At 41.4% G+C, this 13,543-nt stretch overlaps 1 protein-coding gene across 2 annotated transcripts in view; it reads left to right on the forward strand.

The window, feature by feature from the left end:
• The window catches only part of LOC6589277 (titin), a 121,476-nt gene that overhangs the window by 85,049 nt on the left and 22,884 nt on the right, over nucleotides 1–13,543 (forward strand). The window lies entirely within an intron of this gene.

Here is a 13,543-nt window from a genome sequence, read left to right on the forward strand (position 1 = left end):
TTGCAGTTGTTTGTGTGGGGTCTATTTTTTTTTTTGTAACCCCCACCCGATCCCCTTTGAATACATGGAAAACCCAGAGACTCCACCACGAAAGTTGATTCCATCAATTGCATGTGCATTTTGGCCTAAAACTGACCTGCCCTTCGGTCTTGTCTTTATTTTTCGGATTTTATTCTGTGGGAATTTCGTGTAAATGAAATTCGTAGAACTTGACCAAAAATATGGATTGTTTTGTGGTTTTTTGCCCGCAAGGAATTTTCCCATGAAATACGTTTTAATTACAATTCGGATAATTAAAAGTTGTTGTTTTTATTTTTAGAACACATTTTTCGTGTTTCTGTTAAACTAATTTGTGGGAAATACTGGCGGGGAAATTCTTTATTTTATTCTGCAAATTATCAAATATCAGACAATATTCTAGTTTTAGAACAACAGCCATAAATGGGGAAAAACTGCTGCCGGGAAAAGCGTGCAAAATGTTTACAGACATATCAATGTCTACATGTAAATTTATTAGGTCTCGAAAACAGTTGCCACAGTTTCAGCAGTGGGGAATTTGTGTGGGGCAGCTGCTGCTGCTGCTGCTGCTGAAAAGCATAACATTTTGGAGCTGTAAACGTTTTTGGGACACACACATGTTGCTGGGGGCACAAAAACATAGAAATTTAGAGATGGAAACAATGCGAGATGCAAGTGGAATTTTGGATACTCTTTGGAGGGGAACTTTTGGTAGATTTTGATCTATCCTCTGAGGAAAAAAAGAGAGATATTTGTGGGTATTTTATATAAGAGAAGGGATACAATTTGATGTGTTTTTCAACCGAAAATATTCGTATTCGAAGAATATATATCTTCCTTGAATAAATAATTTTTTGAGAGTCATCAAGCGCAGAAATATCTGCTCAGGAATGTATCTGTGAAGTTCTGGACCTTCCCATGGAGCTATTCATGGATGGATAATATGTATATTTATTAGGAGTATTTTATAAGGAACTTTCCACCAACAAATAGATATTTTCCTTTATATTCCACAGGAGTTTGCACTCTCACATTTCTCTTGTCGCATCCTTTGAGTATTCCCTTGTAGTTCAAGGGTCATAAATCATTATTATCTTTTATAGAAAGCCACTGGCAGACTGCAGCTGCAACTGCAACTGCAACTGCGACTCCTCTGCGAAACTAAGCCCCAAGATAACCCAATAAACCATTGGATAATACCCCGACTAAGTTAGTATGTAGAAGTGCAAGGCAATTGACAGGCAAAAGAGTGCGGTCGCGATATAAGAACCAACCAAAGAAAGAGATGGAAGAAGTGGCATAGAAAGAGAGGGAGAGGGAGAGGGACAAACGCGGGGGTGTATGAAGTGTATGAAAGTATGAAAAATCTGCAAGCAAATAAAGTCCGTAAATGTGGCAGAACGGAATAAGGAAATGCTGAAAGCGCAGAAAACTATCGAATAAACTCACACTCACTTCAGGCCCTGCTGATGATGATGATATGGTGGGGGCGGGGGGGATCCTGGGAAAAGGGAGAGGAATCGGAAGTCAGTGCTGGAAAAGGGCGAACAAAAGCAGAGAAAAACCGCAAGAAAGAGGAGAAAAAAATAAGAAAACCCATGAAAGATGCAAAAAAGAAAAAAAAAGAAGAAGAAAAACTACGCAAAGTGCTGAACAAATGGAACAAGTTACAAAAGCTAAAATGCCAACCGAAACAACAAATAAAAGTACACAAAACAAAGAAAACTACACGGAAAAACTACAACACATGGGGGGTATCGGTGGCCCGAGAAAAAAAAAGCAACTACAGAAAGTACTTCGTGCGGGCAGTACGTTCTGGTACTGGTACTGGAACTGGAACTTGAACTGCCGGCAATATGAACAAGAAGAATCTTGAATATTGCACGTTACATATGTAGATACATTTCCTGCAGCAAATGGCAGATGGTTTTCCCCGCATGCCTCCTGCGGAGGAACAGGCAGGAGAAGGCCACATACACACACTGAAAATGCAACTGAAACAGTAACAGAAACTGAATGAAAAGAGAATGAAAGGGAATATGAATGGCAGAGGATTCGGACTACAGAAATACCCTGGAAATAAATTGATATTTGAAACACTTAAGGGAGAGTGAGGGGATGGCTGAAGGTAGGAGTAGTAGGACTTAAAGATACCTCCTAGTTTTTGGAGGCAAAGAAATCTTTAAGTTATAGTCTCTTTTCCATATAAATCTCTCATATTTTTCGTATCTTTGGCTGTAATGTATCTTAGATTATAATGAGTTTTGGTGGATATATGGACATTGGTGTTGTTTATAGCACCACCATTTATTATTCAAATATTTATAAAATTATGGACACCACAAGTTTTGTTGTAGAAGAGAAATGATCTTCTGCGTAGAAGAAGATGGATAAATATTTTACTGTTTCAAAGATACTTTCAACAATAAAGATAGCTTTCAAGATGCTTTTTATAGAAAGAGATACATAGAAAGGCGTCTGAAACAGATCTTTACGACCATCTATGGGATCATTTTCTGATGCATGTATAAATAAAGATCTAAGGATCGTATCCGTACAAAATCAAGGCTTCTGCTTTCCTCAATCTGTGGGATACATCTCCACTCATACCACGCTCTCCGCATATCTTTCCTGCTACAGGGTATCCAAACAAAAAGAGAGAATGAAAGAACCGAAGCTGGAGCTGGAGAAGCGCACGTGGCATTGCCGGGAGTTAATTTAAAAATTGTATTTACATTTCGCCTGCTGCCTGGTGCCTGGTGCTTGCTGCCTTCGGCTGCTCTCCTGCCTGTGGAGGGGGCGCGGGGTGTGGTTGCGGCTGCTGGGGCTGGGGCTGGGGCTGGAAGGTAGGGTTTTTGTTGTTGTTGGCCGGGGGCTGGGGGCTTCGGCCGTTTGCATTGTTTACAGTTAGTGCAGCTTCTACTTGACTTGCAACAACAAATAGCAGCAGCAGGAGCAAGGGGCGAGAACCATAGACCGGAGTGTGGCCGTGGAGTATCGGGAGATGGACCAGCAGCAGCAGCGGGAGTTGGAGTTCGAGTTGGAGCTTGAAGCAGCAGCTGACGCCGCTTGGGGGCAACCAAAATGCAGCAGCGGCAGTGGCAACAGCAGCAGCGCCGGCTTTAGCCGCTGGGCTGCCATAACAAAAACACTGTAGAACTGTGGCACAGAATCCTGCGATGCCACACTACCACTGCTAGAGCAACAGCAGCATTCGAATGTGTTTTTGTTGCCACTGTGTGTCGCTCCCCGAGGGTTAGCTTCTTGCCCCATTGCCAAACGATGATGAAGCGCCCTGAGTTATGCAACAGCAGCTGGCACTGCCACTGCCACTGCCACCGCTGCGTGCAATCATGACACAACTGAAACCCAGAAATAAATGAAGAAAAAATCTGCTAAAAAACCCAACGAAACGCCACGCACTATAAGGGATAGAGAGGAGGGGTTTTTGTGGTCAAGAAATTAAAAGAATTAAAGTTTTAGGAACATTTTTAGATAAGAAAAAAGCTTTTCAAATTAATTTCACTATCCTTAAGATATTACAATCTAACAGATACAATTCATGAATTGCAATAAGAACCGCGAAAAGAAAAACAACCATATTTCACATCCAGCGAAAATTCGGGACAGCGACAACAGTATCTTGTATCTGCATCTCTGAATCTGCTGCATTTCTCTACTAAAAAACTTTTGCCCTATCTTTTGTCGTCTCGACTGAATAAAAATGCAAAGTCAAAGCAATTTGTGTAACTATTTCGAGACACCTTTCAGGGAAATTAAACTAAAAGTGAGACTGGCAGCAGGAAGCAGCAGGAAACAGCAACAGCAGCTGCAGATACAGATACAGATACATTTGTACGGCTATCTCTCTGTCTCTCTCTTTCCGCCTAAACGCAATTTCTGGCCAAGAGACATCCCCCCCCCCCAAAACGACGAAAACGAGAACGAAGTGGGAAATCTCTTGAAAATTAACTAAATATTTACAAAAGCAATGGAAATCTGCATAAAAGTGCAAGTCTTCTTGGATGCCCCCCCACTGTTGCAGCAACAGAAGGAGCAGCAGCAAATTAATTTAACATAAAATTAAATGAAATGAAATGCATTTCCCAACGACAGAGAGAGAGAGAGACAGAGAGAGAGAGAGACAGAGAGAGGAGCAGCTGTTACAGCAGGACCATCTTCCTGGAGCCAAGGACACCATTAAGTCTGCTAAAAGGAAAGTTTTTTAAAGATACTCTGTTGGGTCTCTGGGGTATTGGGATTTTGAACAGAGATGAGGCAGCTGGGACACCAAACCGAGGGGCACTGCTCCATGACGCTCAAAAAAAGTAATACTGTACTTTTGGAGGCTGAAACTCTGCACAGACCGTTCCCTATGGTACAGGCAGTAAATTGGATCATTATATTTCATACCTCTAAGAGTATCTCAATCTTCGCTCTCTCCCCAAAGAGCCTAGCCTTCCCTTTGGGTTCTGTATTTTGTGTTCTGCCTTTTTCCGGGGTCCTGGCGCCTGCTTCCCCAAATGAATTTAATTATTTAGGTCAAAAGACGGCGAGGGGCCGGTCGCCAGTCGCCAAGACAATGGCACTTCTGGTCACCAAAAAAACCCAGGCCCCCACGGCCCCACTGCCCCACGCCCAGACGCAGCTGCAAGTTCTACTGCTGCCCCTCAAAGTGTGGCAGAATTGAGTTTATTATGGGGCAAGGTTATCGCTAGAATGGGGGCTACCCCCCGCCCCTACTCCCCAACCTGCAGAACGTGCTGCTGCTGCTTTCTGGGGGAGCTGGAAAACTTTTCCTTTTATTTGCTTTATTTATTTTTGCAAGTAATTCTTTTTCTTCTGCGCCTAATTTTAGGCGGGGCAAGAGGTGACTCCTCTCTCTCTCTCTTTCTTTTTTGGGGGAAAGTTAAACAAAGCAGCAGTCGACTGCAATTGCTCAACGGTTCAGCAGTTGCTGCTCCTCTCAATGTTGCCACCATAATCATCATCATCATCTTCAACGTTTTTCCTATTTTCCAAGTTTTAAGGGGAAAATTACGCCATTCAAAAATTTGCTCTACGTTTTACGTGCATCTGTATCTGTATCTGTGTGTCTGGTGTATTTCTATGTGTATCTGTATCTGTGTGTCTGGTGTATTTGCATGCCTATCTGTGTCTGTGTGTGTGTGTGTATCTGCGAGAGGAAAAGTGTGTGTTTGGCCTCTTTTTTCATACATTTCCACGGGTTGTGCAAATCACTTGGCCTATTTAATTGTATACTCTAACCAGAAGGCTAGAAAAGGGCCTAAAGGGCTTTCAGATGGTTCGTGTCTTCCCCGAGAAAGGAATCCTTTCTATGAATCTTTTCCATGCACCCTACGGAAAAAATAATAGAATTATCTCAAGATTTCTTGGCTTTGATTGAATGAATGAATGAATGATGACCAATATCAAAGACCAATGATAGCAATAATTCAACAATTGATTGAAGTATTTCCAAAAATCAAAAACAAAAAACCATTATTTATTTATTAAACTTTTTGAAGTCTACTTTTTCCCCAAAATTTAATTTTTTTGAGTCTCCTGCCTGTAAGGGTATCTGTAGGATCCCTTAGATCCCTGAAAACTCCCCATGGAGTCTCTAAATTTTGGCTACCAGCCTATACAGAACTTTTGTTTGCTTCCACTTCCACTTCTGTTTCTCTTCTTTTTTGTTGCGCGTCAAGTAAATAAATAAAAAGCAAAAGTTTTCTGTTACTTTTTTGTTGTTGTTTTGTCTATGGTAGTACCAGTTTTCCTGCCACATCTCTGGCATATTTCTGGCTCTCCTTCTGCCCCATCTCTGGCTCTCCTTCTGCCACATCTCTGGCTCTTCTTCTGCCCCATCTCTGGCTCTGCTTCTGGCTCTCCTTCTGCCGCATCTGCTACTGTGCAAATAAAGGGAAAAGGCTATGGGTGGGGGGAGGGGGCGGGGGTAGAATTAGAATCGGCAGCAAGAAAAGCAAATGCCAACACTAATGACATCGTTTGTGGCCTCTCTCTCTCTTCTCGCATCATCAACCGAACAGAGTTTTCCCTAGATCTTCTCTTCGCCCATCATTCCAGTTCTGCCCCCAAGCCCCCTCCTCCCACTTTGCCTACCAGTTTTCCTCCTCCTAAATCTCCATGTGGGGAGCAAAAAACTTTGTCAATAATTTTGCTGCCTATTTAAAGTAGCTCCCGTTTCCACCAACAAAAAAAGACACCAGACCCATTTCCCATTTCCCGGAGTTCCTCTCTGTTCTTGTTGTTGCTGTTGTTGTTGTTGTGTTCCCATTAAAATTCCGAACTAGACAATTTACAAAAATTTGTGTTGTTTAAATAGCGAGAAAAACTTTGTGCTGCTGTTTCTGCCTTTTAAATTAATTTTGGGGCAGCTTTGATTGCAGCAGGCTGCTTTAGAGAGGGAGAAAGAGTGAGAGAGAGGTGTTGTATAGAGTGAGAAATGGAGAATTTTTTGGTGGAAATTGTTTATGTCTGGAACATGTGGAAGCCCATAAAATTAGTTTTCGTAGAAGGGAGGGAAGGGGAAAAGTTTTTCATTGATTTGCCACAAATTGTGTGTGCCATAAAAATAAACTGAAAACTGGACAGAGAAAGCGGTGGGGGGAATCGAGGAATCGGGGAATGGGGAATGGGAATCGGAATGGGTGTGTGGTGCCCCCAGGGGGAAGGAGCTCTGCCTTCCAATTATGTTGTGTTTGTTCATTTGTATCTGGCAGATGCACAGATACATCTGTTTGTTTACACGTTCATTTGCAGCACACAGAGTCCACACAGAGTCCACAGAGTCTTCTGTAGTTTATCAATATGTTTTCAGGCAAACAGCAGCAGCAGCAGCAGTGGCATCAGCAGCAGGAGATCCATAAAAATCATGCTTCATATACGAGGCAATATTTTATTAAATCTTTACTTGATTTTTTCTCTTTATTCCTTTGTTTTACGAATATAATTCTACCCTGAAGAGAGGGTACTATGATTCAGGGAAAGGGTTTTGCAATAGTATCTTATTTGTTATGGGAAAAATCTTACATTATTCTGGATACATTTACTTCATTTGAAAGAATATATAATAGGTATAGTTATGATAGGAAAATTCGACTCAAAAATCATTCCTTGGAAGAAAAACTTGTATCTTTTCAATGTCTTTTCAACTAAACTCCACAAAAAAAGGTTTTTTAGAAATGTTTCTAAGTAGTTCATGGAGATCGTGCGACTACATCCTATATCTAAAGCCATCTATCGTTGCGACTAGTAGAGTATCTGTTCGTTTCAGTGGCTTGTGCCTCGACGAAAACGTTGCTTTAGTCTTTTTATCATTTATGTTGTCTTGTTGCTGTTTTTTTGACCAAACATTTGCTTTGGTCGGCACAATTTGATTTCATTTTATGGCCCAAAAACCATTGTCCTCAACGCATGCTGTACACACATGTATCCACCAGTGCCTGTATGAGTGTATATCTTTGTATCTGCATATGTGCGGCGTGTGCCTATGTGTATGTGTGCGGCCAATAAAAATTTTAGTACAATAAACATTTGTCCGTTTATCAGTTTGGTTTTGGTCTCTTATTGCTTTTGGTTTTTTAAAAGCTTTTTGCACATTTCATTTGCCTTTTCCCAGTCGAGAGATGGAGGAGATGGTTTTTCCAGGGATTTGTGCCATAGAAAAGTGACACAGAAACCTGAAACAACAAAAAAAAAGTCTTAAACATTTGTTGCCTGGAAAATATATGGTCTCGTATCTTTATATCTTTTTTGCTTTGCTTTGCCTGGCTTTGATCCCACAGCTCGTGATCGCTTTCAAGTGGAGGAGCACTCATGGAAGTGTATTTTTTTATGGCGCGTTTTCCAGATGATGCTCTGTTTGTGTTTGATGGATTTGTATTTAGGCACGTACAGATTCGGTTGTACGATAACATCTAGTAGCTCTTTTGAAGATACTTTTGGAGAATGTGTACCAAAAGAATCTTTCAAGAATTGCGTATTTTTGCAGATCTTCTAAAATTTGCAGCGTTAATTATTTGCTTTGAAATAGATTATTTGGTGCATAAAATTTATAGATATAATTTTAGTCCAAAGTATCTTTACTTTTGCACATGCAATTTGATTTCTTCTAAAAATTAAATATAATTATTATGTGTGTTTATGGTATACACTTGTTGTATATCTTTGTATGGTATATACACTAATAGATACAATTTAGACAAAGTATCTTTCAATCTTGCGCTACAGTTTTTGTGTATCTTTCTTCTGGTTTTGAAATATATAATATTTATTGCTTTTAAAAAGTATTTTTCAATTTGGGTATCTTTTCAAAAGTATCTTTGAAGTATCTTTACCATTTCAACGTATCTTTTTTATGGACTGGCATTACTTATTGCATTTTAAAAGTATCTTTTAATGTTTGAGTGCTACATTGTATACCTAATAATTCCTTTTTAATTTGAAAAGTATCTTTCAGTGTTTATGTACTACATTAGAGTATCTTTTACTTTAATTCCACATGTTAGGAGCTCTCATAGATCTAAGATATGTTGAAATACATTTCTATTGGTACAAACTGTATCTTTTGATGGGTTTTTGTTAATCTTTTCCTTTATATTCCCACTCTTGTATGATATTAGATCATTCCTTTAGATCTTAAGCATCTTTGCAGAACATCTTTGTTGATTTCCAACAAGTACAGTCCTTCAGTATCAGTCAAACGTTAAGATACATTCTTTAGCATACATTTTCCTTTAGTTTTCTTGCTCATTTAATTCCCCTTTTCCTGGAACACATTTCTTGTACCTTTTTCTGCCATCCATTAAGTCCAAACGTTGATCATTTATAGATACGCAAGTGTATTCTTAAAAGTATCTTTTTTTGCTGGCATTAACTACAACTTGTATCTTGTAGCGCGTCTTTTTTCCGAGTATCTTTCGCTTCTCTCGCGTACTTGAGTCTCCAACTGGTTTTCTGGTGTTCGATTAAACGATTTTCTTGTTCTTTCTTGGACTTAATGTGATTGCTAAATACTGTCCCATCGGAACCGAAGCCCCCCCCTCCTCCTCTGACTAGTGTCTTCCTGTAATTTATGAGCAGTTACCAGCCAGTTTCCTTTTGGGTCTGGTCGATGGTCTCTGCTCTGGTCTGGTCTCTGGTCTCTGGTCTCTTGTCTTTGTTGGTTTTCCTCCGTCCTCTGTGGTGGGGCCGCAGTTGTTTTAGTTTATGCGCTCAATTTAGTAACTAGTTAGCCAGAAATGTGTGTGCCTGTTTGGTGAGTGTGTGTGTGGGTATGGTCTCTGGTCCGAAAACCACTTTCAGCCGCACATCGAGAGACATGTAAGGGCGGGCAGGGGGAAACCAAACAAGAAACTAATAAAAAGCCAGAGCTAGAAACCACACAGAGCTCATAGCTCAAATGCGCTGACAGCAGGCACGAGTTATGCGTACGTATCCCCCACTCCTCTCCACTCCACACCACCCCAACCCACCCCACCGCACTCTTGAGATGACAGGAGGATGGAAGATGTCGACGGAGGTTCTGGAGTTCTGGAGTGGAAATATGTTGAGCTTTTCCAACTAAATGCTATAAAAATTCTTAACTTAATAGCAAAACAAGACAGGGAACATACAGGCAGGCAGGCAGGCAGCCCATGGCCAGGCCACGAGTATGAGTATCTATATCCATGTATGTCTCTGCTGGACATATCTGTATCTATAGGAACTCTTGTCTGCGCTCTGTAAGGGCCACTAAGGAAAACTAACAAGTTACAAAAGCAAACCATCTGGTGGCAGCAGCTTGGAAACGGGAAAAACTTGAAAGGCCAAAGAAAAACATTTAGTAGATGATGAAAATCATGGCAACATCAACTCGGAAGATGCCACACACAAAACTCTCGCACAGATACAAAGATATAGAGGAGGAGATACCAGGAGGAGATCCGGCTCTGGCCCTGTACTTTCGAAGATACTTTTCCTCAAATTAAAGTCCGGTAATTTATTGGTTGTTTCTTCTTTAAAGTTTAACATTCATTAGTTACAAATGAGGGGAAGAGGCACGGCGGCCCGGGCGGTGGAGTCCTAGCCTTGGGCTCTGCCAATCGTGTGGCTTATTCGCCTTATCATTTATCTTTTCTGGGAGCGGGAGAGGCGAAGGGGCCCGAAAATGTTTTCTGCCCTTTGCCAATTTTCGCGTGAGAGAATGAGGGGGGGAGGGGACGGAGGGGCCTGTTTCCTCGGTTTGCGTTTTGGGTTTGTGCGCCCGCTTGTTGGCCATATCAAATCGCTTTTGCTTCTGCCTTGTTGCCTCCTTTTGGCTGTGGCTTTCTGTGGCCTGTGGCCTCAAGCACGTGCCTCCCTCCGCCTCTCTGCCACACACACACATCCAAATTGGATTTGGCCAAGTTAAGCAATGGCCATTGACGTGGAGTTAAAGCTCTGTCGATTATTTTTAATGGATTTTTTGCCTCTGCACTCTTTCTCTCCGCAAATTCTAGGATTCCCTTTTTTCTCCCCCCCTCGGTTTCCTTCGCTCTTTTTTGGTGGGTCTTTTTTTCTTCTTGCAATTAAAATTTAAATTAATATTAACTCTCTGCTGTTTGCTAATTTTATTGCTCGTTGCTGGTAGTTACACTTCCTTTGCTTTCGGCTTAAAGTCCGTCCCACCTGCTGCGGAAATTAATCGTGAGGGGAAAATCCTCTAATGAAATCCTCAGATGAAATTAGGGTCCAAAACTAATTGCTGCTTAAGGAGCAAAAGATACGAAAGAGATACCCCGCTAATTGCATTAGATTTTTGTCACCTTTTTATACTCTTTCAAAGGGCATGGAGATTTTTATGGAGATCTACCAGAAAAGAGAGGATTCTTATGCTCTTCGACTTTTAGAAAGAAAATGTTTGATGTTGGAAGAATAGTCTTGGTTTTATAGAGGGAATATCCTTAGGTCGTGGTCGGTGACTCTGTTCCAAAGGTTTCTAAAGATTAAAGAGCATTTTTTGAGCTGAAAAACATATAGATTCTCGGTCAAAACTATATATTTATGGTTCGTACTTCTGTTCCAAAGATTTCTTAAGGAAAACAGCCTTCTTTTTATGAAGACGGAACAGTCCGCATGGTACCTTCATATATTTACCTTTATCTATATTATAGAAATAGTTGAAATTTATTTTTTAAATATATTCTATGCTCCTAGAGATAATTCCATTAAAATTTGGAAATACTTAGGTCTTCTAGTATATCCTCTTTAATCATTGGATCGATTGATATATCCTCTATAGCTACTAGCTGCCATTCGACCTCGCTTCCGATAGAGTATCTAAAGCCTCGGCTTGCGCTTGAACACCTTTTTCCTGTTGGAAAATTGAGTTAAGAGAAGTGCAAATTGAAAATTAAATTTAATTAGCACTCGTTTTTCTTCATTTCTGGTGTGGATTTAGTCGTATAATAAATTGTTTCACATTTCCAGATCTAAACTAAATTTTTTAATGTTTTTACTCGGTATTTTTTCCGCTTTCTTTGCTGGAGTGGAAATTGTGAGGGGGGCAAAGGTTCTTGTGAGGGATATCGGGTCTTGGACTCTAAATTGTGCGGGGCGGAGGGATGCCTAAACTGTAAGAAGTGAGGCGCAGGAGAAAGGTTCGGGCCTCTGCAAAAAATATAGCCTCCCTTTTTCTCCCTTTTCGAAGGTCTCTTTGTGTTTGTTAATAGTATTTTCCAAGTGAATGAATGGCTCGGGGCACATCCAGGAGTACTTACCGAAAAGGCAAGAGAGAACAGAACTTATTGAAGGAAAAAAATAATAATTTTTGGAAGGAAAGAGAAGGAGATCTTTTAGAGATTGAAGGAGGAGCGAGAACCTGGCAATTGATTGGAAAAATATTTCTAACACGATTTTCCAACGCTTTTTTTGTGTTTTTTTGGTGTGGGGTACTCTGTAAACTAATTCAATTATTTGCGTACATAATTTAAGGAGCGGGGGGTCGACCAATGTCCGCAAAAAACCAAGAAAAATTTATATGCAAAACACGCATAAAATTGTTTCTTTTTCCAGTGCTTTGCCAACCCCCCAAAGTCTTTGATTATTTATGAACACGAAGGCAAGGAGCGGCAAGGCGCGGCACGGCGTTTTGGGAAATAATTGAAGGAACGGAACTGTGCCTGAAAGAAGTTCTGGTCTCTATAGCCGTAGCCGTAGCCGTAGGACCCCTCCCGGAGGAGGTCCATTTTAAAGTAATCAACGGGCGAATGAAAAGGCGGCCTATTTTTAGGTCACTTTTCTGCCTGCCTGCTGCGGCCTCTCAGTGCGGCCTGCTCTGTTGTTTGTTGCATGGCTTTTGGCTGTGAAATGTGTGTGGGGAATGTGCACTGCATAATGGAGGTTTTTTCTGTGGGCAAAACATGTTCACAAAAGTGACAATTAAGCCAATTTGAAGCCATTTAGCGGGGCCACAGAAATCCTCCAACTAAAGCAAACAAAAAGCAGAAACAGAAACAAAAAGCAACGCGTTCTCTGAGGTTGATTTTCCTAACAATTCTTTAATGGGTTCGGGCTCGGGTCCGGGTTCTGGCCAGGCAGAAGACACAATCAAATGTAATTACACGCACATAAACACGAAAAAGAAGTCTCAGTCTCAGTCTTGGCGGTAAAACCAGAGTCCAAGTCCAAGTCGAGCAGATGCAGACACCTGGAAGACAGACCCCTTTCCCCCTCCAGTTCCAGAATCACGCAATTTACTATAATTTGCTCACTGTAGAAAATGATGGGGCCGGGCAGCCCGCGCAAGACAGAGTCGGGTCGGTCTTTGGAGCCAGTGTGGAGTGGCAGTGTCCGATGGATGATGGGATGTGCTGGGCTGTGCTCCAGTTTCTTGGGATTGCGGCAGACTAAAGTTCTCTTTGCTCTTCAGCGCTTCTCTCGTTTCTGTCAATGCCTCACGGAGGGCCGGACGGAGGGAGGGAGGTAGGGCTTATGGGCAAAGTCATTAGGCAGCCGCTGGCCCGCCGGCTGGAAGGGGCTGCTGTGGCGACACTTATCCGTGGGGCAGTTAATTACAAAGTGGTTGTCAGGGAGGTGGAGTCATAATTTCACGCCATTTGCGGTGCATAAGAGGGCCACTAATGTCGGACTATGACTTGCAGTCGAGAGTCCAACGAAAATTGAAGCCCTTTTCCATAGGGCTCTTGTGGCAAGTGCAGGGGCAGCAAAAATGCAAATTGCTGTCGGAATTATTTGATTGAGGTGCTCTTGAATTTGAAGTATCTTTAATATGGATGATTCTTGATTGAGCAATGAGTGCTTTGGCCCATTTTTGGCTCAAAGAAAATGTCACAAAGTGTGGGTATAATGATTATCTTTGAAAGATTCCACGATTTAATGTGTTTATCAACTGGAGATGATGGAAATTGTACTTAGAAAAAAGCTAAGAAGGTGATTAAAGATGGTTTGAAAGAGTTCTGGGGACTTAGAAGATAGTTTACAGCAGCAGCAGGGATACATAGTTACATATAGTATCTCTTTT

This window comes from Drosophila persimilis, unplaced genomic scaffold (assembly GCF_003286085.1).
Source record: "Drosophila persimilis strain 14011-0111.01,24,50 unplaced genomic scaffold, DperRS2 tig00000191-arrow-pilon, whole genome shotgun sequence".
In the NCBI taxonomy this organism is placed as follows: Eukaryota; Metazoa; Arthropoda; class Insecta; order Diptera; family Drosophilidae; genus Drosophila; species Drosophila persimilis.